General features: G+C 41.4%; 1 protein-coding gene across 16 annotated transcripts in view; it reads left to right on the top strand.

Annotated features, from left to right (window-relative positions):
- LOC102163798 (uncharacterized) overlaps positions 1–26,725 on the top strand; it is a 226,164-nt gene that overhangs the window by 82,913 nt on the left and 116,526 nt on the right. For 13 of the 16 annotated variants that reach the window (XR_014834292.1, XR_014834297.1, XR_014834301.1 and 10 more), the window contains exons 2-3: positions 3,477–3,576; positions 6,729–6,838. The gene's annotated coding sequence lies outside the window, so the exon portion shown is untranslated. The remainder of the gene's footprint in view (positions 1–3,476; positions 3,577–6,728; positions 6,839–26,725) is intronic. The other 3 variants (XR_014834296.1, XR_014834305.1, XR_014834304.1) reach the window with 1 other exon arrangement.

Genomic DNA, 26,725 nt, shown 5'->3' on the forward strand with positions numbered 1-26,725 from the left:
TCCCTAGGATATTCGCTTCATTGCTCCACAGCCATTTTTTGAAGAAGTTTGCTTGTAAGGATCCATTTGCGCATTAAGTTAATAGGTATCGATGCCTCGAATGGTGCCTAGTTCCTTGGTGCTTTTCCCAGTCGAGAGAAGCTAATACCTGCATTAGGAAGTGGACTTAGTTCTCCTATTCAAATGCTGTGTATATAAACAGTATCTTTCTTTAAAGAGTTGAAATTTCCACATATATCTCCTTAACTCTTGCAGCCAGTACTTTCCAAGTTCTTGAATTGGCCTGTCCCTTTATGAGGCAGATGGTCCAACAGGGCTACCAGATATCCTGGGCAAATTAACTAAAAAAACTGTCATAGAACAGAATTTATTCAAATAGCTTTGGTTGTCCCTTCTTTACTTTCCCACCCTCTGGGGGCTTCCTTATCTTGGGAATTTTGATAGACCTGAAAGCAAAAAAAAATTCTCAAGTAATAGCTCTTCCTGAATTAGTAAAAGTCAAAGTGCTTTAAGGAGAAAATGTTAAGTGTCCCAGAAGGACAGCATAGTAATAGCATAGTAATTGCAAGGTTTTTGAGGACATGGGAAGAGAAAGAATATTGTCTAAAGCTGAGGGGAAAAAGAGGTCCCTTACTTTCTCAAGTGGGCCTAGGCTTTCTTCCTTGCAGGAGCCCCTCTAGAAGAATGGTTGCATAGTTTAACTGCGGAGGCAGCATCTCACTCACATGTGCCATAGAAGATGCTGGGCCTGAAGGAATCTATGGTGTTTCCATAGTGACTAATGGGCTCTGCGGTACCAAAGCCATGCTGTGGTGTTATGGAAAACCTTAAGAATCTTGACTAAATATGAGAGTGGGAGGAGATGGAAGTTGAATAATAGCTGAAGTTGAATTTTCAACCCTGTAAGAGGTTAGTAGATATCTCAATTCATAATTAAATCATACAAAGTAAAATCATAAAACGCAATTTTTCTTATGTATCTGTTTGTGGACTAGGATTCAGTCCTACTACACTAACACTGCATGTAGCTTTGCAATTCTCAAAACTGTTTACTTTACCTTAATTAGTGTATACCTCAGAATAAGTATCTAGGTAAATATTAATATCACCCTTGCTTTCCAGATCAAAGAATTGAAATCAATTTGCCTAAGAGTGCACAGAGAATTCAAATCAATTTGCCTAAGAGTGCACAGCCAGCTAGTGGCAGAGACAAGAATTAAAGTCAGATCCATCTACCCCTAAATTTCATATTTTTTTCAATATACCATGCTGCCTTTCTAATAAAGTAACTAATATCATTCATTAAGTACTACGGAGGAGAGAGTTGGAGTTATTTAAATATAACTAAATTGCTAATTAAGGGTTCTGATACCCAGTTCCAGTGTGTTATGTGGGTTTTCCCACCTAATAACCAGCTAGGTGTCCTGTGGTTCAAATCAATTCTAACACTGTCTACCCAGAAATAGTTGCAGATCCTGATTGAGGACTCAGTCCCACACAACTGGCCTCCAGTTCAGCTGCCAATCACAAGTACAGGTTATTACCTGTGCTTCTGACCCACTGGCTATAAATGAGAGGTTCCCACAACCCCCTCCTTGGGTTCAATTAATGTGCTTGAGAGGCTCACAAAACTCAAAACGCCAGTTTACTCATTAGATTTCTGGTTTATTACAAAGAGTATTAAAGGATCTGAATACAACCAGATGAAGAGAGACATAGGATGAACTCTGAACAAAGGAGCACTGTGCTCTTGGAGTTTGAGGTTCAGCATGGTGGCACATGGAAGAATTCTGCACCCCTTCCCTGCCAAATCTGGAAGTTCTCCTCACCCCTTCCTTTGGGTTCTTATGGAGGCCTCATTACCTGGGTGTTATTGATTAAATCATTGGCCATTAGTGACGGATGAACTTTGAGCTCCTCTCGTTTCTCCTCCCCAGAAATCAGCAAGTGGGACTGAACGTTTTAAGCCTCTATTCATGGTTGGTTCCTCTGGTAACCAACCCCTGCTTTAGGTGCTTTCTGAAAGTCTCCTCATTAATGTAAAGCCAGTTGTGATGGAAAGGGTCTGGTGATAAATAACAGACACCCACTTCAACTTTATGGCTCTGAAATAATTTCAGGAACTGAGGACAACACACCGGAGATGATAATAGAAAGTGATTCCATTGTTATCATTGTGCAGGAAATCCCTCAGGTTTGGGTCACTGTGAGCCGGGAACCAGGATGCAAATCAAATGTATATGAAAAGTATATTTTGATCATCTGAATGAACAAATATACATTTCTTATAAGTCACAAAACTGCACTAATTTAAGCTATAGTTAACAATAACAAAATCAGACCAGAGTCACAGATTCTTAGAATCCCTGTAGGATCACCTTGATAGGGTTTTCCTGCCCAGCTGCTTACAGGCTTCTTCTCAGGGCTCAGGCATGCCTCTTTTCTTCAAGGATGCTGCCACCTCTTGTCCTGGCCCTTCATCCCTTCAGAAGTCAACCCCACAGATGACACCCTCATCCTTGGAGCACGACTCTCCTGACTTCTTTCACCACATTCCTCTGGATTTTCTCTTATTTCCCTGGCCTCTTGGACTCTTCTTTTTCTTGTTACCTGAGTAAAGCATTGCCTTTCCTCCATCTTCTGACATTGTTGGGGTGCCTAAGCTCATCAATTCCCATAACTGTAAATATTACCGGTTATGTATTAGAATCCCGAAATAGTAATTCAGCTTGTTGAGTTCCAAACACTGATTGAACCAATTTTCCCCCTTTGATTAAATGTCAGAGGTCTTTACCACAATGTATAAATCAGTCCATTTCCTCCCTCATCTTTACTCCTTACTTACAACCCCTTATTTACTATACGTATCTCCCAAATTTCCAGTCTGTCTTCCTATCGGCACCTCTCTATCTCAGTGATCGCTATCGCCTCTCACCTGGACTTGGGCACCTGCACCTAATTGCTGTCACCCCTCTAACCTGTCTCACTGCAGTACCCTACAGCAGCGAAAGTAATCCTCTTCGAACATAAATCTGATCATCTGACCCCTGTGTCCTGAGCCCTCCAAAGGCTTCCCCTTGTACAAAAGGAAACGGAAGCTCCTATCACAGCCCACAAGATGCTGGTGACCTCACACCTTCTAACCCTCTACCATGTCCCTCTCGCACTCGCTCAGCTGTTCCAGTTCCACCGAACCTCCATCAGGGCTTCTGCACATGCCCTTGCTTCTGTCCAAACTTTCTTCCCCAAATTCATCCTCCTCTGTCTGTTTTCCAAAGTCTCAGAGAAGACTTCCTTGCCCCCCATCTAGAATGTTCTGAACCGCAGCTCCTTATTTGCTTCCTTCTTTGGACTTCCCACAGTCTATGAGATTTCATTTCTTTATTCAATTACTTGATTGTATACATTTCCTCAACAGAATTTATATTCCATAAATACAGGGACTGAGAGTGTCTTGTTTGTTCTTACATCCCCAGTGCTGAACACCATGAGGGACCCATAGGAATGTCTGGATAAATCCTTGTTGACTGGTAAAGGAGGACCTCAGCCCAACACCTCGCAGACCAACAATGGAAAGTAGGTCAACTTTGGTATTCGGCTTATAATCTTGCTCCAGATTAATACTCTACTCTTGCATCATAGACAGGAAGAGGTTTAGACCCAGGGTCTGTTAAGTAGAGAGGGGCTGGCCCCTCTGGACCAGACTAGGCTGTGGACTTTCCTGACTTCTTGAGCAAGATGCCAGGGAGTTCTGCAATGTCAGATCACGTGGATGAAAGCTGCCCTTCCATTTTATGCAGAGTGATTGACACTTATGCTGTAACATGTATATCTGACCATCTGTCATGTCCAATCATCAGTGTTACGCCTTTTAGCATCTTCATGACTAGTTCAGAAATCCAGCCCTTCCCTGATCTGATTTTGTGGCTTAGCCTTTAACCATTATGACAAATAAGTGTCAACTGAGCCTGTCCTGAAATAGTTTGCTCTGCTATATGGCCAATGTGAATGTTATGATGACTGATGCTTTTTAGATCCACCTTGGCCTTGACTCTATGTGCCCAAAGAAATCATTCATTTTTTTAAAGGACAGATACCTGCGCGGGCATGGGGAAATAGGCTTCATATATGATTTCTCAGCGGTTATGTGTCTAGGACAACTCTCTAGTCTTTTTTATTAATGTACATGCTTATACATTTTCAGACTTTTGTAATGTGCCTAATTTATTTTATCTTTTTATTATTTTTTATTAGTTTATTTACAGCGTTATGTCAATTTGGGCTGTACAGCATAACGACCCAGTCATACATACGTATATATACATACACACTTTATTTTTCTCATACTACCTTCCATCATTTTCTATCCCAAGAGACTGGATATAGTTTCCAGTAGGACCTCGTTGCTTATCTATTCTATATGTAATATTTGCATCTACTAACCCCAAACTACCCATCCAGCCCACTTTCCTACCCCTCCCTCTTAGCAACCACAAGCCTGTTCTCTGTGTCCCATGAGTCTGTTTCTGTTTTGGAAGTAGGTTCATTTGTGCCATGTTTTAGATTCCACATATAAGTGATATTATATGGTATTTGTCTTTCTCTTTCTGAATTACTTCACTTAGTATGAGAATCTCTAGTTGCATCCATGTTGCTGCAAATGGCATTATTTTGCTCTTTTTCAATGGCTGAATAGTATTCCATTGTATATATGTACCACATCTTCTTAATCCATTTATATATTGATGAACATTTAGGTTGTTTCTGTGTCTTGGCTGTTTTGAATAGTGTGCAATGAACATAGGGGTGCATGTATTTTTTTGAATTGTAGTTTTTGTCCGGATATATGCCCAGAATTGGGATTGCTGGATCATATGGTAGTTCTATATTTAGTTTTCTGAGGAGCCTCCGTTCTATTTTCTATAGTGGTTATACCAATTTACATTCCCACCAACAGTGAAAGAGGGTTCCATTAAATAAATAAAAAGACAACCTATGGAATAGGAGAAAAATCTTTGCAAACAATGCAGCTGACAAGGACCTAATCTCCAAAATAGACAAACAGCTCATATAACTCAACAACACAAAAGCAAACAACCCAATGGAAAAATTGGGCAGAAAACCTGAATATGTATTTCTCCACAGAAGACATATGAATGGCTAGTAGGCACATGAAAAAAATGCTCAGTATAACTAATTATTAGAGAAATACAGGTCAAAACGACAATGAGGTACCACCTCACACCAGTCAGAATAGCCACCATTGACAAGTCTACAAATAACAAAAGCTGGAGAGGGTGTTTAATGTGCCCAATCTAGATAAACATAAAAGATGATATCTCTCCCATTAATAAAATTAATTTAGAATCATGGTTCCTCCATAAAAGAGAATTTTCTCAACCATAAAAAGAAACAAACTACTGATACATGCATAGACGTGGGTGAATCTCATTTGCATCACACTAAGCAGAAGCAGCCAGATTCAAAAGATCACATATTGTGTGATTCCATTTATACGATGTTCTGGAAAAGACAGAAATAGAGGGAGAATACAGATCAGGGGTTGACAGGGGTAGGGGTGGGTGGTGTGGGAAGACCAATGACAAAAAGCCATGAGGGAATTCTCTGGGATGGTGGAACTGTTCTGTATCTTCATTATGCTTGTGGTCACACAGCTACCTGCCAGCTCTGGTAACTTCGATGTGTGGGCTTGGCTAGGTCATGACCCAGCTAGTCAACAACACTAGGTGTTGTCATGAAGGTATTTTGTAGATGTGGTTAACACCTACAATCAGTTGATTTTTTAAGTGAAGGAGATTATCCTTGATAATGTAAGAGGGCCTCATCCAATTGGTAGGAAAACCTTAATAGCAAAACTTAAGTTTCCCTTAAGCAAGAAAAAAATTCAGCCTCAATTTATATATGTATAACTGGGTCACTTTGCTGTATAGCAGAAATTGGCAGAATATTGTAAATCAACTGTAATAAAAAAATTTAAAAATAAAAGAAATTCGGCCTTAAGACAGCAGCATCAACTCCTACTCCAAAATTTCCAGGCTGCTGGCCGTCCCCTGTGGATTTTGGGCCTGTCAGCCCCCACAACTGTGAACCAATTTCTTGGAATAAATCCCTTCATAATGTGTGTGTGTGTGTGTGCATGTGTGTGTAGATCTCCTCCTGGTGCTTCTGTTTCTCTGGAGAACCTCACTCATACAAGGTATTTACTATAATTTACAGAAATATATATCTAAAATGATAAATTTTACCATGTGTAAATCATACCACAAAAAAACCTGATTTTTTAAAAAACACTGATTCAGAATACTAATCAGGATTCAGTTTTAGGAGACAGAAGCTACCTATGTGTGCAAATGAACATGTGTGTGACTTAGAGTACATGTGCCTTTAGGCCATGTGTGCCTTTGCAGGTATGTGGGTTTCTGCAAAGGATGTGAAAAAAATCTTTAATCTTGAAAGTGGAGTGATAAAAGAAAGTATCTGTTTGCAATCTGGGCGGGTAGAAGGTTGTTCCACAGTTGAAGAAGAGAGGCCCCAGTGTCACAGGACACCGGTGCATTTTTATCAGTGCACTAACACTTAAGTGGGGAAATTAAATTAAAAGTAAACTTTTATTTGCTGAATACTCCCTATACACATGATGATGTGTTAGGCTGTTCAGGGTAAACAAGGTGAATAAAATATGGTTACTATCCTCATTGTGTTCACAGGTTAACACATATTAACAACTTTTTAAATGACCATAATCTTGGACGCAGAGGGCAGATCCAGGAAAACACGGACTGCAGGAATGGGGTGCTCCAGCAGGGCCAAAGAGATTGTAAGTCCAATTTGGTTATTCAACAGTAAATATTTGTTAGTGGCTTGCTTTGGATTAACTTGGCTAGCACAGAAAGTATATATAAAAGAGTAAAAGACAAAACTGAAAAAGAGAAGGCTAAGGTAAAAACACTGGATAGATAAATTTTAAATTAGAACCAGCTTTAAAACAGTCCATTTCCACTTGAGAAATAAATGAACCCAGGGGTGAAACAGGTCACCCCGACCCTTAAGAACAAGTTGAGCTTTGCTCAAGCCATCATGCTACACTTTATCAAATATCCAATGTCTCCCTTGAGAGGTTTGCTAAGTCCTGGGGTGCTCAGTCATCCTCACTTCTGCTCTGATTTTCTGCTGTCCTTATTTGCATACCATGTCTTGCAGCTACTCGATTATGTCACCTCCACATCCCTCCAACCTCAGGAACTAGGCTCTCAGGAGTTCCCATTGTGGCTCAGTGATAACGAACCCGACTAGTGTTCTTGAGGATACGGGTTCAATCTCTGGCCTTGTTTGGTGGGTTAAGGATCTGCATTGTTGTGGCTGCAGTGTAGGCAGCAGCTGCAGCTCCAATTCAACCCCTAGCCTGGGGCCTTCCATATGCCACACCTGCAGCCCTAAAAAAGCCAAAAAGAAAAAAAAAAAAAAAAAAAAAAGAAGAAGAAGAAGAACTAGGCTCTTGCATCTTTCCATTCATCCCTGTGTCATCCACTGCTCTCTCCCTCTCTCCCTGCTGTCCTAGTCCAACGATACTACAGTACCTTCAAACTTGAAACCCCTCAGCTTTCTGTCCTGCTCCAGTGACTGGCTACTGGCTTAATTCCATACTCCCATTCCCTTAAAATACTTCAAATTTGTCTGTACTCCATGTCTCCACTTCCTTACATCCCATTTTTGCAATTTAAATATACAGGTATATTTATATATATATATATATATATATATATATATATATATATATATATCAGAATAACAGATGCATATAGTTTAAAGAAACTAAATAGCTGGTCTTCTCACTGGCGCACCCCCAAATGTCAGTGTCTAAGGTTCAGGTGCTCGGGTTTTTTGAGAACATGGTGATAACCCTGTGTCTGAGGCAGGGCAGTGGGATAATGTCTGCTTGGCAGTGATCTGGAAACGGGCTGCAGACTGAAAATCTCTGTTCCATTTGTAGGCGGGCACCAAACCCCCCTTGTTGTTTTTGGCCCCCCAGTTCACCTAGTGTTCCTTATTTTACAGTCTCTCTGGTCTTATTTCTTCAGAAACAAAACTCTTCCCTTCTTCTATGGTGTGTGTTTGGGGAGGCTAGGCTTGTCATCCGACTGTGCCGAAAGTGGAAAGGAACCAGGGCAGGGGAGAGCCTAAGTATTCTCTGAAAGGAAATTCAGACAAGTCCCATGCACTTACTTGGAAAAGCAAAAGGAAGAGTCCTCTGCTGTTATTTGGAACCCCAGTGCCTGAGCAGGGACCCAGGGCTGCTGTCTGTGAAGGTGTTGCCGCCGCCGCCGAGGTCTCTGCCAAATACTGGAGGAGATGCGCCTTCTCCTCTCCCTCTGCCTCCTAATCTCCTGCTTGCCAAATCCCCACTGGCAGAATCTTCCCTTTGTTCTCCTGTCCTTCCAATAACTTTATAACAAATGCCTTGTGTTACAGTTTCCGTGTTTAAATATCCTGGAGTGGTTTCCATGTTCCTGAGTGGATACTGACATTCACACCTGGCCCCTTGTCTGTAACCTGTACCAGGGTACTAGTCTTCACAGGACTTGGTGCTCTCAGAAATGATCTTGCTAACTTTTTGCGTATTACCTTTTCCCTCCACTCGAAGGCAAGGATTCAGGGAGCAGGCATCTCCGACTGCCTTATTCACCTCTTTGTCATGAGTTATCTAGACGAAAACCTGCTTCACAGCAGACGTTCAATAAATATGAACACATGAAAATGAGACCTAGACACTTCTCTTGGTTTCCATTAAAAAATATATATATCATTAGAATTCCTTTGGGTCATACAGATGTTACTGACAGTTGGGAGAAATGGGGGAAGTTTACAGCTAAGAGTCAGGATCCACTTTTGCCTTTGGGACACAGCACTATTCCCTCGCTAGTCTCTCCAATCCCCTCACCTCCACTTCCCTGTGGCACGCGCCTACCAGCACCCATCCCTCCAGGCAGAGCAGTCTCCGTCTTCCTTGCTCCTACAACTCAGCTCAGCTCAGGGCTCCCCTTTGTATATCCACACACTTATCAGGGTTCCCCTCACAGAGACGGCTGCTCGGAGCACCCCGCCCTCTCTGCCAGGCGAAGGCAACTGCAGACTGTGTTTGTCTTCCCCCCGTATGAGCTATTCTTCCCTTAGAAGGCAAAACACCTATGATGTGTTCTGGTCTAAAATACCTTTTTTTAAAAAGTAGATATTAGGTAGCTATTAAATTAGGCAGGCATCCTCAGATACAGAGGGCAGGGACGTATTAAGGATCATCTTCCCTCTTCTGAATCAAATGTTACATTTTAAAGCTAATAAAAAAAAATAGACATCTATAGCTCAGCTCCCTGGCTATTGTCTAGCATATGGATGCAAATGAAAGAAGTAAGCGGGTCCATGATGCGCCCTGGGTGCCCACCGCCTTCTGGTTTAACAAAGATAATCTTCCAATTCGAACCACTTCTGAAGTCAGAAAAATAAAACTTAACCAAGTGTGTGAGTAAGTGTGTATGGTGAATCCTGATAGAACAGGTGCAATTCCATACATAATTTGGATGCACATTTGCTGAGTTCACGAACTTGGGGAGTCACCTCCGACAAGGTCAGAGTCACTAGCTCCCTGAGCGCTGAGAACCAATCACAGGGCTGGCCACTGCCAAGAGCAGCTGGGAGGCCTGAGGCATAAGTTGGCAGAGGTGATGGAAAGGGATGGAAGCTAGAAACCGGCTAGAGTATAGGAGAGAAAAATAGAAAAGAAAATAAGGATGTTTGAATCCCATCAGTAATAGCCTCAGGTACATTTTGCTGTCTTAGCTGCGTGAGTCAGCCTGGCCGGAAATAATCTAAAAAAGGCACTGGCGGAGCTGGCTGCAGAGTGCGTATTTTGGGTCCGCTGCCCTGCCCACGCAGGAGCTGGCAACTCTGCAGCTGTGCTTTCTTTCTCAGGAGGCACAGGCTGCTGGCGCCTTCCAGGGTCGAGTTAAAGCCACTCATCTCAGAGGTCTGGGAAAAGGAGCGAAGTCATTACTTTATTTGCATGATCGCCATTTCGCCTCTTCCTCATCGCTTCCTAAAATGAGAGTGGAACATTAACTAGAAAATGTTGTTAATCAAACTAAAGTGTCTTGCTTAGCCAAGGAAACGGGGTAAATGAGCTGCTGCTGTAATCAAGTTCCAGTTCTTATCTAAAGAAAGGAAAGGGCCCCCCGACGAAGTATAGGTTATAAGTGGGGGCAAGTCTCCCCCTAGTGGACAAATGGCATCACGTTGCATTTGGAAAGATTGTGCCTGGTTGGTGTGAAACAAAAACTCATGCAGAAGAACCCGAAAAGAAGCAGGAAAACGGAGTCGAAAATGTGTTATTATGACATGTATTTCAGCCTTTATTTCTAAGGGGTTCTTCTTAGTGGAAAAGCAGAACTGGAGATTTTACTCATCATTCGTGGATTTTCGCCCTTGGGGTGTTGGTTATGATGTCAGCTGAGTGTGACTCCATGTCTCACTGTTAAGGAAGAATAAGCAGATAAAATGCCATTTTCTAGGACTGGTTTTGAAAAGCCTAAGTCACTTCTGAGGAGATACTGTGTTTGGAGACAAACCAGGAAGGTTCATGGTAAAAATGCGTGATTGGAGAAAGAAGATTCTTTTTACTGATAAAGTGAGTGAGGTCCAATGTCTTTACCCCTTGAACTGTGGCATATCTGAATTTCATCAGGCTGACAGTGCCTTATGGGGTATTCTTATATTAGCATCTATTTTAAAAAAGTATCTCTGCATGTACTTACATATTTATTTGTCTTTTTTTAGGGCTACACCTGTGGCATATGGAGGTTCCCAGGCTAGGGGTCGAATCAGAGCTACAGCTGCCAGCCTACACCACAGACACAGTAATGCCAGATGCATGCCACATCTGTGACCCTAGACCACAGCTCACAGCAGCTCCGGATCCTCAACGCACTGAGCAGGGCCAGGGATAGAACCTGCGTCCTCATGGCTGCTAGTCAGGTTCGTTTCCACTGAGCCATGACAGGAACTCCTGTATTAGCATCTTCTGCCAACTCTACCCATGTTTGAAGCTGCAGCCACAGCCCTTTGTTCTTCCAAAAAGACAGCTTGAGACCAAGCTTGACCTTCCTCAGTCTACTCAAGCTATTCTTGGCTTTCAGTAGGAAAACTTGAACTGATCTCAAAAGAGTTTTAAGGATCCTGATATATATATATCTGTATGTACCCATATGTACATGTGCGTATGTACTTGTGTGTGTGTGTGTGTGTGTGTGTCCTTCCAGATAAAAGTTTACATACTGGAAATTCATCAGATTTTTGAAGTACCTGTGACCTAAGAAACAGCATAAAACTACTTAGGAAAAATCTCATTCCACTCCACTGAAAAAATAAGCCACAGCAGCGATGGAGTACCTGCGGTGTGGAGTCAGAATGCCTAAATTCAAATTCAACTGAGATTCTTTAGGAAAGTAATTTAATCTCTCCAAATCTTAGTTTCTTCTTTTGTAAAATGGGAATAATAAGAAGAGTACTTATTGAATTAGTGCAAGGATTAAATGATATAATGTATGCAATGCACTTAGCCACTCAATACATACTAATTGCTCAATAAAGGTTGGCCTTCATTATTATGACAGACTTTAAACATGTGCAGAATGTTAGGCTCATTGAAATCCCACCATGTGCATTATGCATTTTCCAATCATTTTGAAAATTTCTGAATGAAGTAGAAAGATAATTTTTGTCTTCTGCTAAGACATAACACTGATAAGAAAGTGTTAATTTCTTTGAAACAACCTAAGTATGCCTCTATCCAGGATGATGAATTAGATCATAGAATTATATAATTTTAGCAAGTAGAGATCTGAATCATTATCTAATCATATCTCCTTCAAAGATACTATATAGATAAAATAATCAAGATGCACTTTGAAAAATGGCTTGTTCAGGTCATTCTGATGTTGTGACTACAATCCAGGACCTTAACTTTTAATTCTGAGCTGGTGTTACCACAGCCCTCAGAGGCCTTTTAGCACCCTTTCCTCCTGTTTCAGAAGGTTCTCAAAGGTCTATAAAAGAAAAGATTGAGAATGGCTGTCCTGTGGGAATCATCACCATCCATCAGGACTCTGCTCAGATCCTTGGCTTCTTGAACCTTCTGGCTCAAACCCAGTTTTCATGTGTGTTCCCCCCCCCCCGCCCCACCAGGAATTCTGTGTATCACAGTCTTCTTATTGTTTATCTTAGTCTCGTGATGCTTGTCACATTATGTCTTGCTTTTTGTCCCATTATAGTATAAACTTCTTGAAGACGGGAGCGATGACCTTGTGTCTTATAGAATCTGACAAAATAATGTTTCACGATGGAAAGGATAGAAGGTACAAAGGGATTGAAAGGGCTTCTATGTCACTGATCAACTGGAATCTGAAAAACTCCAGAACCCAAGAAAAGTTCATTGCTCACTCCTGACGCTTTTCCTGGAGTCATCTGGGAGCAATAGGAACTGGAATCGCTGGTGATCAGGGCCAATGGCACAGAAAGGTGAGCTATAAGAAAAAAACTCAAGATCAATTCACAGCTTGGGGATGGTGCTCTAAAACTTCAAAAGGGCAAAAGATGAGAGTCAAGCCTGTCAAATAGAATGTATGGCAGGAACGTGTTTATGAGAGCATCGCAAAAACTTGGCTCCTAGGCTTTGATCCTAGATCCAAACCCCAAGTGAAAGAACAGAGCAGACTGACTGCCAGGCGTGGCCCATACATCTGAGATTGGACAGAAACTGAAGCAGGGGGTAAAATCCCTGGCTTTGAAGATTAGAAGCCCAGGGGCGAAAGTCAGGTTGGATCCTAGGTTCCCCAGTGTTGTGTTGTGCTGTTTCTCAGTCTTTCCTCCTTATTGCACCTCAAATTAGACCACGATAGGTGAGACATGGCCACACTCTGCCAGTGCAACAACCTGACGTCACATTATTCTTTGACTCCTCTGAAAGAATACTCAGAAAAGGAGCCCCAAAGCCTTTGCGTGTCTGGAAAGAGGATCTGTAGGTTTCATGAGATTCTCCGAGGTGTCTGTGACTGCTAAGAGGTGAATGGTGGTTGCTTTAGGCTTTCCAGTCTTCCCAGCCCCCCAAACCCTCCCAGGGGAGTCCTGTACCCTTTTGAGTTCTCTCCAAGAACAACAACTCTTTTGAATCCATTCATTCCCTGAACAGTCTTCCCTTGTATCATAGACCAGGACACCAGTCTCTCGGGAAGGGTTTCCTGAAAGTGTTGCAAATCCAATGCTATCAGAAAAGGATGCTGGGAGTTCCTACTGAGGCACAATGGGATCTGCAGCATCTCTGAAGCACCAGGACACAGGTTCAATCCCCAGCCTGGCACAGTGGGTTAAAGGGTCTGGTGTTGGTCGCAGCTCTGGCTCAGATCCAGTCCTTGGCCTTGGAACTCCATATGCCACGGAGCAGCCAAAAAAGAAAAAAAAAGAAAAGGATTCTATGTCTGGAGAGCCACACTTCCCGTAAATCCTAAAGGAGCCTAAGTAATCCCTAAGCCAAGAGAAACTGATGAAGCAAACGTATTGACTCCAAAGTGTTCTTTGACTCAGTAGACGGTAGCTTCAGGAACAGGGGGAGGGGTAACGTGTAGACGGATAATCTTAGGATATTTAAATAGCAATTTATTCCTTCTCAAGTCAGGTTCAGATCTTGATAGATGGCAGAAGCAACTTACCTCATTTTATCTTTAAATTATTTGGAGACCTGCTTTTCAGTAGCTGGAGAAAGATGGGTCACGTGTTTGTCTTTTTGACCAAAGAAACTCACATCCCAGAACAAAAGGACCTCATCAAAATTGGGCTGCTCAAAGACAGAGACTGTGTTGTTTGAGGTTCTGGGGTTAATTAAACACTTCAAGTTAACTGGAAGTAGCAAGTGAGGGGACAATTCATTTTTCATGAGATTTAGATCTCTTCTAACCTGTAGTAAATTGCGGATGTTACTCCAGCACCCAGGTTCCAAGAGTAATAATGGAAGGGATTGGCTTAAACGCTACTGAGGTTTTCATGCTCAAATGAGCAGCTTTTGAAAATGGGGCATTTGAGTCCCCTCCTGTGTTGGATGCCCAAATCAGCAACATCACTCTTCCAGCCATCTAGACTCCTGCTCAAAATCTGTGTCTCACTGAAGAAGCAAAGTGTCAGGGGAAACCGAAGACCTGAGAAGAGACAGCATCTCAGAGGACACTGATGTGGATAGTGTGATGCCCGAGAGAGACACGGCCGGTCGCCTGCCTAATAGCCATGACCTCTTCTTCTTTATTATCAGACATTCATTTTGCCAGGAAATGCTTAAAGAAAAAAGTTACATTTTCCAAACTTGTTCAAGCTAAAAATGGCTCTGTGACACAATTCAGGCCTCTGAGATGTAAGCAGAAGTTGAGAAATTTTCCCCAAAGGTGCTGAGTCAGCTACTGTGTGCCTCTGACCTTTGCTATTTCTCTTCTTCCTTTCTGGAATGGAAACAAGATGATGAAGATGAAGCAGGTACTAGTGTCTACCAGGAAGCATGCATGGGGACAGATTTCACACATAAATGACTCAGAAGCAAATAGAAATGTTTAAGCCTTTGATGGCATCATAGAACGTCAACTCAGTCCTGGACGTCTTGATTCCAGTGTTTTCATCATATGATAAAAATCTCTGATTATTATTAGTCACTAATTAATTTTCCTATACTTACAGCCAAATGCCATCCCTAGGATGCAATGCCCCTACTCTTTGGATGATTTGAGGTTCTATAAGTCTCCTGAAACTTGGATATACATCTAAAAAGAGAGAAAAGAAAAACTATGGCTTTTCTCTCTTAACTACCAAGTTGAATTAGACTACATTTCGGGGCCTCGGTGAGATGCAGACTCAAGAAAAACAGAAGAATAATTTTCACTTTAAAAGAATTTCTTTTGCATGTTTGACCATAGCTTCTGAAATTCAGAAAAGCACAGGATAAGAAACAGCTTAAATACAGTATCAGACAATGAGGTTGTTTAAGTTCATCCACTTTCACATCGAGGAGGAGAACCTTACTTCCTCCCTCCGCCCCAGTTACCCCTCTTCACTACTGGCTTTTACTCTCTCTCCTAAGATCTTTTTTTTGCTTCTTTTATCTCCATGCCCCAGGGTCATAAATCCCCCTCATATTGGCTGACCAGGGGAAACATTCAAGATTCCTGTTAATTTGTTAAGTAGAGCAGCTTAGCCTCCAGTGTTTCCTCCTCTCCCATTGCTGTCATTTCATAGCAAAAGAATTATGAATGTTTTCCTGAACTAAATGAGTAGTCTCCTGGTCCTCCACTTTAGCTTTCCTTTAACAACTTCCCAAACCTCTAATTAAATGTTTAGGATGGACTTAAGCTCAAAGTATGAGAGCCTTCATCCCCACGACCACGACTGTAGGTACAAAGTGGTGCAGAAAGGCAGGAGGCCACGTTGGAATCTTTATTCTCTTCTGTTTCGAAGTAAACCCCGTGGAGCTCACCTCTTTCTACATAAAGAGGCTTTCACCTCTTTATGTAGACTCTGCACAAGGAGCCCCAAAAGTTTAAAGGGGAGCAGAGTTTAAAGGGTAAGCTATTTGAGCTCAACTCACCACCTTAGCAGCAGGAACCAGGGTTCTCCCTCGTATCTTCCTGGGCACTATGGTCCTTTCTCTGTCTCAGTTTTCCACATCACCAGTGGCTCCTGGCTCAAGCATGATCTAGCCCCTGCCCTATGTTAGTGATACTCCAGTTTCCTCTGTCTTCATGGTCAGAGCTCCTCTTCCTATTGAAGTAGCCAGTGGCCTGAAAGCCATTGTCATTGGACTGGGTCCATCTGAGTCCCATATTTCCCTCCTAGCCACCGTACATGTGTCTCCCGGGCCACGTCCTCCTCAAGAAGTGTTCCTTGATAAAGCGTCAGATCAGAGCTGCTACAGGGGCTCTTTTACCTTGTCCTGTCCCTAAAAACACACACACACACACAAGTGCAGAAAGGAGGGATGTCCTGCTCCAGGTTGATCACTGCACATCTTGGATCAGGTTACCTCCCTCCCTATCTCTTCCCAGGAAGTATTGCCAAATCTTTGCCATGCCTGTCTCCACTGGAAGCCAGTGTAACCAAAAGGTTAAGACCATGGGCTTAGGAGTTCTTAAAGCTGGGTTCAAATCCCAAATTGCTGCTATTTAGCTGAGCGACTATGACAAAGTCCCTTAACCTTTTTGAACCTCAGTTATGTTATCTTAAGAATGGGATTAGGAGTTCCCGTCGTGGCGCAGTGGTTAGCGAATCCGACTAGGAACCATGAGGTTGCGGGTTCGGTCCCTGCCCTTGCTCAGTGGGTTAACGATCCGGCGTTGCCGTGAGCTGTGGTGTAGGTTGCAGACGCGGCTCGGATCCCGCGTTGCTGTGGCTCTGGCGTAGGCCGGTGGCTACAGCTCCAATTCGACCCCTAGCCTGGGAACCTCCATATGCCGTGGGAGCGGCCCAAGAAATAGCAACAACAACAACAACAAAAAAGACAAAAAAAAAAAAAAAAAAAAAGAATGGAATTAATGATTATCCGCATGATGTTTTAAAGAATCATACAGGGTGATATATGTTTAGTACTTAGTGCTAAAGCTGATACTTGATAAATGCTTGGTAAATTGGTGCTTCCAATGATGGATTTATTCCTTTTGCCTCTAACTGTACTTAGGGGCTGAAAAGCCAACAAGTTTCTTTATTTAGCTATTTGCATCTAGTGGCCTCTCTGATGTGTTTCCTCTGCTTTTTCCACCAGGATATTAAACAAAAAAATATATTACACTCTGACCTTTTCTCCAGAGGGGACTAGTTCTCCCCAGCAGGGTAGCTCCTGAGGCTCCTTCTGTCCCCTCCTCCGTTCTCTGTCTCCTGGCCCCTCTCACCACAGGGTCCAACACAACATGCAATGTTTTTATGTTTTTTTGTTTTTTTTTAATGAGGTCAACTCGGGAATATGGGGGCTTGCTCCATACTACCCCTAACCAAGTTAGAATTAGTGAGTTAAAGAGATGAGCCCAGAAAGACGGAAAGGAGTTATATGCATATGGTCTTGAAGGTGTTAGTAAAGGGTTTAACTTTATTGTAAATATAAAAAGTGTTAGAGATTTAAAGAAAGACGGTGAGATGATCTGGTTAAGGTCATCCTCACTGCTTTGTGGAGAATTAGCTGGAGTGACACAGAGTGGAAACACAGACAGTTTAGTGACAGTAGTCTAGAAAAGAGATGATGTGTTACACTCACACACACATATTAATATGTGTATACAGATATACATACCTACATAAAAATAACTATGTATTAATGTGTTTCTGATTACTTTAAGTGAAATGGCCACCGTATGGCACCTTCATGTTATTTTTTTTTTGAAACAATTATTTTTCTCATCTATTCTGGAAAAATTCCTTTTGACAGGTATATAGTACTTCATTGAATGGATATGTCACCATTTATTGCACTAATTTGTTGGTGTGAGTAATTTTTTTTTAAATTTTTATTGTTAAAGATTCCACTTTGAATATCATCTTTGCCAAGAATTTGTTGAGCATGTCTCTGATTATTTCTTTAGAGTTAACTATTTGAAATGGGAATCTTTGAAGTGGTGAAACATTTTCTTTTTGAAGGCTTTGATATAGAATGTCAAACTCACCTTCTCAGTGGTTTACCTAATTTGACATTTTACCCAAGTCAAAAGTATATGTTGGTGCCTATTTCCACAAACTGTCCCCTTATAATTTGAATTTGCCAAGTTCATGGATGGAAATATCACAGTTATTTTAATGAGTATATTCTCTGAATATTAAACTAAATCTACATAGTGTCCCTTGTGTTTACTTTTCTGTTGAATAGAGCAGAGAGTTAAGGAGGATGAAGATTCCTTAAATTATAGATAAAAGAATGTCAATTACATATAAAAACTTGCCCCGCTCAGTAAGTTTATTACTGTGGTTTATTAAGTTATTTCTTAGGTCTATGTGAAATGTTAGTTGCTGCATGCTGTCTGACTTGCTGAGCAAGTTTGCAATGATTGTAAGTAAAAGTAAATACTTTGAAAGTTGATTTGAGTTGCTACCTGATGTGTGAAACATGATGCTTAACAAATGGTCCCAGGAGAGTCTTGCTAATCCCATGCAGCCTTACTGTAAAATTAAATGAACAATCAGGGTTTATGGCTCTTTAGTGAAGGAAGGGAACTCAAATTGGCAGGTAATCCACATAAGTCAGGAAGCAGTGTCTCCAAGAGACATGCTTTAGAAAACGGCTCACAAAGGCCATTCTTTACAACAGTACCAGGATTGAATGAATTTGGTCATGAAGCCATACAGTCTAAATCTTCACTTAAAACATGTATCTGTGGCTTGCTGCCGGTAGGAAGAAAGGAGTCATGCTCACTTTTAATTGGCAAAATACGAAAAAATGTAAGAATTTATGCTGTACAACAGAAATTGGCACAACACTACAAATCAACTATACTTTAATAAAAAATAAAGGAGTTCCCATTGTGGCTCAGCGGTAGCATCCATGAGGATGTGGGTTCATCCCTGGCCTCAGGTTAAGGATCTGGCATTGCTGTGAGCTGTGCTGTAGTTTGCAGATGTGGCTCAGATCCCGAGTTACTGTGGCTGTGGTGTAGTTCCCATAGCCCGGGACCTTCCATATATGCCGCAGGTGCGGGCCCTGAAAAGCAAAAAATTAAAAATTTAAAAAATTTTAAAAGAGAAAAGAATAATTTAGAGAGAGAGCATATCAGTTAGTGGATATAAAAATTGAGACCCTAGAAATGAAATAAGTGAACAGATTAGTAGATTTTATTTTGAAGTTTACTACTGGGCTTTATTGACTCAAATAGGTACACCATTCAGTGAAGTTCCAACTTAGAGTCTGAATAGCTTTGTTTTTAATCCTGCCCAACCTAAATTGAAGCAGGAATGGGATTGGTAGACATGTTTCTTTAATGAACACAGGAAAGGTGAAAATTTATTTTCTCATCCATTTTTCTTTTTCTTTATCTTTTATTTTTTTTCTTTTTTCTTTTTTTTTTTTTTTTTTGGTCTTTTTAGGGCCTTGTCTACAGCATATGGAAATTTCCAGACTAGTGGTCAAATCAGAGCTGCGGCTGCGCCAGCCTGTACTACAACCACAGCAGTGTGGGATCCAGGTCACATCTGCAGCCTACACTGCAGCTCACAGCAATACTAAATCCTTTAACCCACTGAGCGTAGCAAGGGATTGAACCTGCATCCTCGTGGATACTAGTCGCGTTTGTTACCTCTATGCCACAATGAGAACTTCCATTTTTCTTCATTGAATTCTGTGACCTTGAAAACAGAACAGCTCAAATTACATATTTTTTTTATTCCTTCACTTACTAGAGAATCATGGGTCTTGGGACCCTAGATAGTCCTGGGTTAGGAGTCAGCCTCAAATCTCAGCCATTGACACTTTACACCAAGTCATTGTGCTTTTGAGGACATCATTTAAGCAGTGTTTTGTCTTTTGGTTTTTTTTTTAGGCCTGCACCAGGAGCATATGGAGGTCCCCAGGCTGGGGGTCAAATCAGTTGTAGCCATCAGCCTGCAGCACAGCCGCAGCAACACCAGATCAGAGCCACGTCTGCAACCTACACCACAGCTCATGGCAATGCCGGATCCTTAACCCACTGAGCGAGGCCAGGGATCCAACCTGTGTCCTCATGGATGCCAGTCAGATTCACTGTCATAGGAAAGTGCATTGTACTGGGATTTTTGATCTATTCTGTCCCAAGGGGAATGTAATACTCCAGAAGGATGGAGCCTTCGAGCAAAAGAAAAAAAAAAAAAGGAAAAAGAATATTTATTAAGCACCTTCTATGTACCAGGCCCTCAACTAGTGTTTCACATTTTTTAAATTTATTTTTTATTGAAGTATAGTTGATTTACAATGTTGTGTTAATTTCTGTTTAGTGGATTTACAATGTTGTATTAATTTTTGCTGTACAGCAGTGTAATTCAGTTTTATATATATATATATATATATATATATATATATATCTCCAATCTATATGTAGTAGTCTGCATCCACTAACCCTAAATTCCCAATTCATCCTTCCCCCAGCCCCCTCACCCTTGGAAACCACACGTCTGTCCTCTATGCCTGTGAGTCTGTTTCTGTTTCATGGATAGTTCATTTGTGTCATATTTTAGATTCCATATGTGAGTGATATTATATGGTATTTGTCTTTCTCTTTCTGACTTTTTTTTACTAAGTATGATAATTTCTAGTTGCATACGTGTTGCTGCAGATGGCATTATTTCATTCTTTTTTATGGCTGAGTCATTTCCATTGTATGTCATGTACCACATCTTCTTTATCCATTCCTCTGTCAATGGACGTATTTAGGTTGTTTCTGTCTTGGTTATTGTGAATAGTGCTGCTATGAACATAGGGGTGGATTTATCTTTTTGAATTATAGTTTTTCCTGGATGTATGCCCAGGAGTGGGATTGCTGGATCATATGAAAGTTCTATATTTTTTTTAAGTCTTTTAAGAAAACTCCATATAATTCTCTATAGTGGCTGCACCAATTTACATTCTTGCCAACAGTAGGGAAGGGTTTCCTTTTCCCCATACCCTCTCCAGAATTTGTTATTTGTAGTTATTAATGATGGCCATTCTGACTAATGTGAGATGGTACCTCGTTGTAAGTTTAATTTGCATTTCTCTAATAATTAGCAATGTTGAGCATTTTTTCATGTGCCTATAGCCCATCTGCATGTCTTTGAATAAATGTCTATTTAGGTCTTCTGCCCATTTTTTGGTTGGGTTGTTTGTTTTTTTGTTGTTGAGTCCTCTGAGCTATTTGTGCAGTTTGGAAATTAACCCTTTGTTGGGCGTATCATTTGCAAATATTTTCTCCCAATCCATAGGTTGTCTTTTTGTTTTTGTGTTTTTTTATGGTTTTCTTTGCTGTGCAAACGCTGATAAGCTTGATTAGGTCCCATTTGTCAGTGCCCCACATGTTTTGTTTCTGGGATAGATACGGATATCCCTATTTTTCTGATGAAGAAACGGGCTCAGAAAAATTAAGGAGCAGGTCCAAGGCCCCCAGCCAGAAGTGCATTTAGATCTCTGTGCGAACTTTCCATTGCTCTTTGATATTATGGATTTATGGAAACGTCTCCTTTCACTCAGGGGGGCAGAGAGGGGAGCAGGAAAGGATAACCTACCCAAGCCTGGGAGTCTTGACACTCCATTTGACCCTACTTCTATCATGTGCAGGTGAAGACACAGAGGCCCAGAGATTTCGACTGAGTGCCCTGGAAGCAGGGACTGAGATGGGGATTTGTGTAAGGAAATGAGGAAGCAGACAAGGCAGGGGAGGAAGCTAAGCATAGATGTAGTTTGGGCCTCCACAGCCAACAGCCAGCCCCAGCTTCCATCCGTTTTCAATACCCCAGCCCCAGTCCACCTTCCTTGGCTGGCACCATGTAGAGTGGGGATGGGCCATCTTCACCCAGCCCTGGCCAAAATCCTGACCCAAAGTATCATGGCCAGTGTCATGGGTTTTGTCCTCAGACAGCCACTAAGTTTGAGGGTGGCTCTTTGGCAGCAATAGATTACTGGAACATGTCCAAAATCTATATCTGAAGGAGGAAGAACATTCTTTAAACAAAATCTGACTAGTCTATCTAGCAAAAATGTATATATCCTGGGGGGGGGAGAGATAAGTTAGATTCACTGAGAGGTAAGATGTTGGACCTGGCCTGGTCCTTAAAAACTTCAGCCTTGAAGTTCTCTGGTAGCTCAAGAGATTAAGGATCCAGTGTTGTCACTGATGTGGCTCTGATTGCTGCCAGGTTTGATCCCTGGCCCAGGCATTTCTGCATGCAGGCCATGGATACAACAACAACAATAAAAAGCTGCAGCTTCAACTTCACTGGGAGCAAATCTTATACTTTTGTATTGTTTCAGTCACTTTTCCTGAAATTCAGTTTCTAGGAAAAGAGCACTAGTTAGGCTTTACCAGGGTTTTAGGTCTACCTCTTGCCCAAGAATGAGTACTGGACAATCAAATGTTTGGTCCTGGGAACTTGAACCTCAAATGGTGTGACACGGGGGCTACATGCTCCTTTATGGGTGCATTCTGAGGGGATCAGCCGTTCCATCCTCCTCCTCTGAACCTCGACTCTTCCTAGGTCTTCTTTCTGAAACCTGGTTATGCAACTTCTTTGTAGATTCCAATTCTATCTTTCAGTTAATTCCTTTGGTGCTTGCAACCAAAGAGCCTTAATTAATACATAAATATTGAGAGGACATAGCCTCAGAATATAGCTTTAATTTAGCAAATGAGGAAACTGAGGCCTCGCGAGGTTTGATTTCATTGCTCCAGGTATATAGCCAGAATCAAAGACCACGCTTCCTGACTTTCCGCCCAGCGCCTTTCTTCTGCTCCAAAGGAGAGGCAGGACTTGGGGCAGCATTTCCATTTTTCAGATGGAGACAACAAAGTCAAGGTCCATAGATCTAGAATGTTACTTTCCTCAGGAATCACTGGAAGCCCTAAACCATGAGATGGCAAAATTTAGTACTAAAGCCATTCAATATTTTGTTTCCTCTAAGGAGATGCTTCATATGTGACTAAAAAAATCTAAACTACTCACCAAGTTGAGTAATAACATTATGTTTGAATCAATAGCCAAGAAATACACTTACCCATCCCCAATCCACGTCAAAAAATTAATGAGAAATTAACTTACAAGAAATGAGTTAATTGGGAAAAGTATTTGTCCTACTTAGTAGAAGTTCTTAGTTGAGAGACAAAGGCCCTAGAGCACATTGATGAGATGCCCTTAAAACCTATATACTAAAATGATTCATATTTTTAAACTTTGAATTCAAATCTGTAGATGTTATTCATGAATTTACTTGACTTAGTCCCTCAGCTTATGCTTTCTTTCTGCCTCTCTCACTCTCTCTCTCTCTTCCCTAGATTACACGTGTGTTTCTCTATTTTCTCTGTTGAAAGGAACTTTCCCCTTTATTTCTCCTTTATTTTTCAAGAAGATATCCTTCAAACTGGAGATATATCCCCATTTTACACAACATGTATCAGTGTCTACTGTAGCACACTCCTTATATTTTTCTAGATTCTAGCTGTATTTGTTTTTCATTTATGAACTTTGATGATACTCTCATTCCGGCAGTTAAATGCTGTTCTGTGCTCTCAGTTTCAAGATTAGGTTTTCACTGATGGCAGTAAATCTTTTCCCCATCTTTTCTATGCTGCATAGTTCATACAGTGTTGTAAGACAAGAGATTGGTTTTCATTCATTCATTTCTTCAACAAATATTGACGAAGAACTTTCTATAAGTGAGAACCAGTACCTAGCTTAGAACTACCGAAATGCATAGGATGCCATCCCTGGCCTGAAGAAGTAACTGAATCAGTGAATCCACTTTTCAGTCTTTAGCTATCCCCATGTCCTATTCCTGAAAAGGGAATTAAATTGAAGAGGGTGAATCACCTCCAAGTCATACAGTCTAAGAAGAAAGTCACAGAACCTGGACAATAGCAGGTGAAAAGACTCAGTGTCCTTGAACACTGTAGAGACTGACAAAGCTGGGCTGGGAATCTGAATCTGAAAACCTGAACTTTGGTTCAGTTCTGCCAAGACTAGTTTTGTGATGCTCAGTCACCCTAAACTTTGGTATCTGAAAAACTGAGAAGATGAATGAGATACTCTCTAAGTTTGCCTTCAATTCTAAAATTCTATGGACAGAGAAGAAGATAAAATTCCTCCATTTTCTAACCAGAAAAAAAAAAAAAGAGAATGAAATTAGGAAAATTAAAATTAAGGTTTCCCTTAGAAAAAGCTTAATGGAAAAAGGAGTTTTTCTTAAAAGGTCAAGAGGAAGGCCTCCTTAGTTAAACAAATTTAAAAATAAATCCTGACAAATGTTATGGCATATACTCTCAGCATCCTAACAAAGCCTTGGAAAACAAGAAAGTCAAGGAGGGAAACAGATAAATGGACTTTTTTTCTTTCTGAAATATTTATCATTGTATAAAAGAATTTTGCTAGTCCCCAGAAATATACTATTCTTTGCTTATTAAACAGAATCAAAAGAAATGAAATGATGATAGAATAGATTTGCAAAGTGTTCATTTAGAGTGACACATTTACAAATAAGGCTTTTATCCCCAAACAGGACTGTAGCTTCAAGACATCAAATGTGTTTGCTATTTTGTACAGCACATCAGAATGTTACGTTAACGAGACACAGGAGTGAATGCTATGTCAACGTAACGATAAGCCTGAGTGACAAAGTAATCAAATATGAGGAAAACATTTTTGGAGCAAAGTGGTAACAGCTGTGATAAGGCATGAGGTAAATTGTACAGGATCCATTTAGCTCAGGAGACTCAAGTGAGAAAAAAAAAAAAAAAAAGCAGAAGCAGGAGTTGAACATGAGCTTGCATTGTGTCAAAGTCCAAAGACAGAGGAAAACTCTCCAGACAGCAGAGGAAACATACAAGGAACCAAACTCAACGCAAGAAATCAGAGCCTGTTTGAAGTCAGGTAGGTGATTCGGATCATCGAGGTATCATACAGAGAGAATTAATGAGTCAGAACAGAGTTGGAACATGAGAGTTCCATCATGTTATTTTACTCTCTTTTTGAAAGTCAGTGTTCTTCCTTGGAAATAGGTACCGTGCTCCCCAAATGAACCTTTGTATAGCTTTGGAGGAGAGATTGAATCGGTTCCAAAGAGGCTGGAAGCAGGAAAATTAAGAGTAGATGTCCAAAAATATGGCCCCAAGTGCAGACAGCTGTGAAATAAAGCAGAGGTCTGAAAGCCTCTGACCGTAAGAAAATATATTCTCAAACGTATAAAACTCTGTTAACATATAAGTGAGACAACGGGAATGTTACCCCTTAATGGAATTGAATTCAAGTTTAAACAAACATCAAGGTGGTTAGGCTTTTTAAGTAAAGTCAGAAAATTCAAACAGATGACTCCCCCGGTAACAATATCTCAGACAGCTTATCCATACATTGTCTTTCATGTCTGCTGGCTGTGGTAACTGTTAGACTTTTCCACTTGTAAAATGGCCACCTCTGAATTGGGGTGAGATTTCGCTAAACCTTAACAAAGATGTATAAACCACATCAGGGATCTGCGATTGCATGGAGACAAGTATATGAAAAATAAAATCTTAGGCAAGGAGAGTGTGTTCTCCCTGTGCTCTGCTTTGATGGGGATTTTTTTTAAAGTAGCATGCATGGAAACCAATGCATTCTTGATGTGAGCAAAGGAAGATGATGCGAGTCCAAGGCCATGGACGGCTGGCCCAGCCAAAGCACCACCTTTGTGTGTAAAACACAGCTGCTCAATGGGTCTGGGGAAGGCGCGTGTAGAACAAGCCACCTGAAAGCATAGAAGAAAATCGCGGGGGGCGGGGGGGGGGAACAATCAGAAAAAAAAAATGTATGCTGGAAGCGCACTGAAATACATTATATTTATGCTAGATTGTTTGCATTTCATGAAGCTTGCTCTGGAAGCTGTCACAGACATCATCTATACAAGTAAACTGAGGTTTGGAGAGAGTTTTAAGTTTACCAACACTGCCTCAGCTGGAAAGGAAATTTGCACCCAGAGCTTCTGGTGCCAAGTCTAGTGCCCTATCCATTCTTTTGCCTTCTTTCTGTCTTCATCCAATGGAGTATGCAGAGGAGGAGGGTTGGGACATCATTCAAGGAATTTGCACACTAAAGTAGCCAAAGTTACTTGCTATAGAATTTGTGTAATCATAGCTGAAGAAGTCTTGAGCTTCTTACATCCAGAAATGTACATGTTGAGGCAGGCAGAGGCATAAGCAAGAGTTGTCTCCATGCTCCACCCAGGTGGATAAGAAAGGAAAAGAAAGAAAAAGTAACATTTATTGAACATCAACTATGTGCCAGACACAGAGCTAAGTGCTTCCCATATTACTTATTTTAATTCCACCCTGAGAAGTAGGCCTTCGAGGTCTCATGTTAGAGCTGGGGAAACAGAGAAGTCTAGAAATATTCCCAACATTAACCAGCTAGGAGGGAGTGGAAACAGGAGCTGGAAACAAATGGGTCTGACTTCAATATTCCATCTGACATGATGTAGCTTCACAACATGCATATTTAAGAGGAACTGGCTACAGAATGCTTCCACCGACCGAATTTCACTTGATCGGAAGCATAAAGCACCCTGTTCAGAGTTGGTCCCAGCCTCAGTGGAGGGGTAGGCAATCACCTCACTCTCTCTGTCTAATCAGGGATAAGAGGAAACTCTAGTTTGGAAGGAAGACTCTGGTCCCTTCTCCTGAAACCAGTATCTCGCTGAAAGAGAGAAGCAGATCGTGTCTTTTAACAGCCTTCACCTGCTCCGCCGTCGCTGTGCCACCGCAGCATGCTTGTGCTTCGTGCACACTCCCTAGGTAAGCAGCACCTGCCACACACAGATTTCAGAGTTGATTACACACAGCAGGCTGGACCCTGCAGGGAAGAGAAAACATTCCTCACTGTAGAGTGTAGTGTTCTCTCTTCAGACCACGAGGGCTGGTGCACTGGGCCCAGTGGCAGAAGAGTACCCCAAAAGGCACAGTGCTTACCA

The sequence above is a fragment of the Sus scrofa genome, chromosome 18 (genome assembly GCF_054392235.1).
Source record: "Sus scrofa isolate SSC_HxYL_T2T_F1_AM1 chromosome 18, Sscrofa_HxYL_maternal_Yorkshire_Landrace_v2.0, whole genome shotgun sequence".
Lineage (NCBI taxonomy): Eukaryota > Metazoa > Chordata > Mammalia > Artiodactyla > Suidae > Sus > Sus scrofa.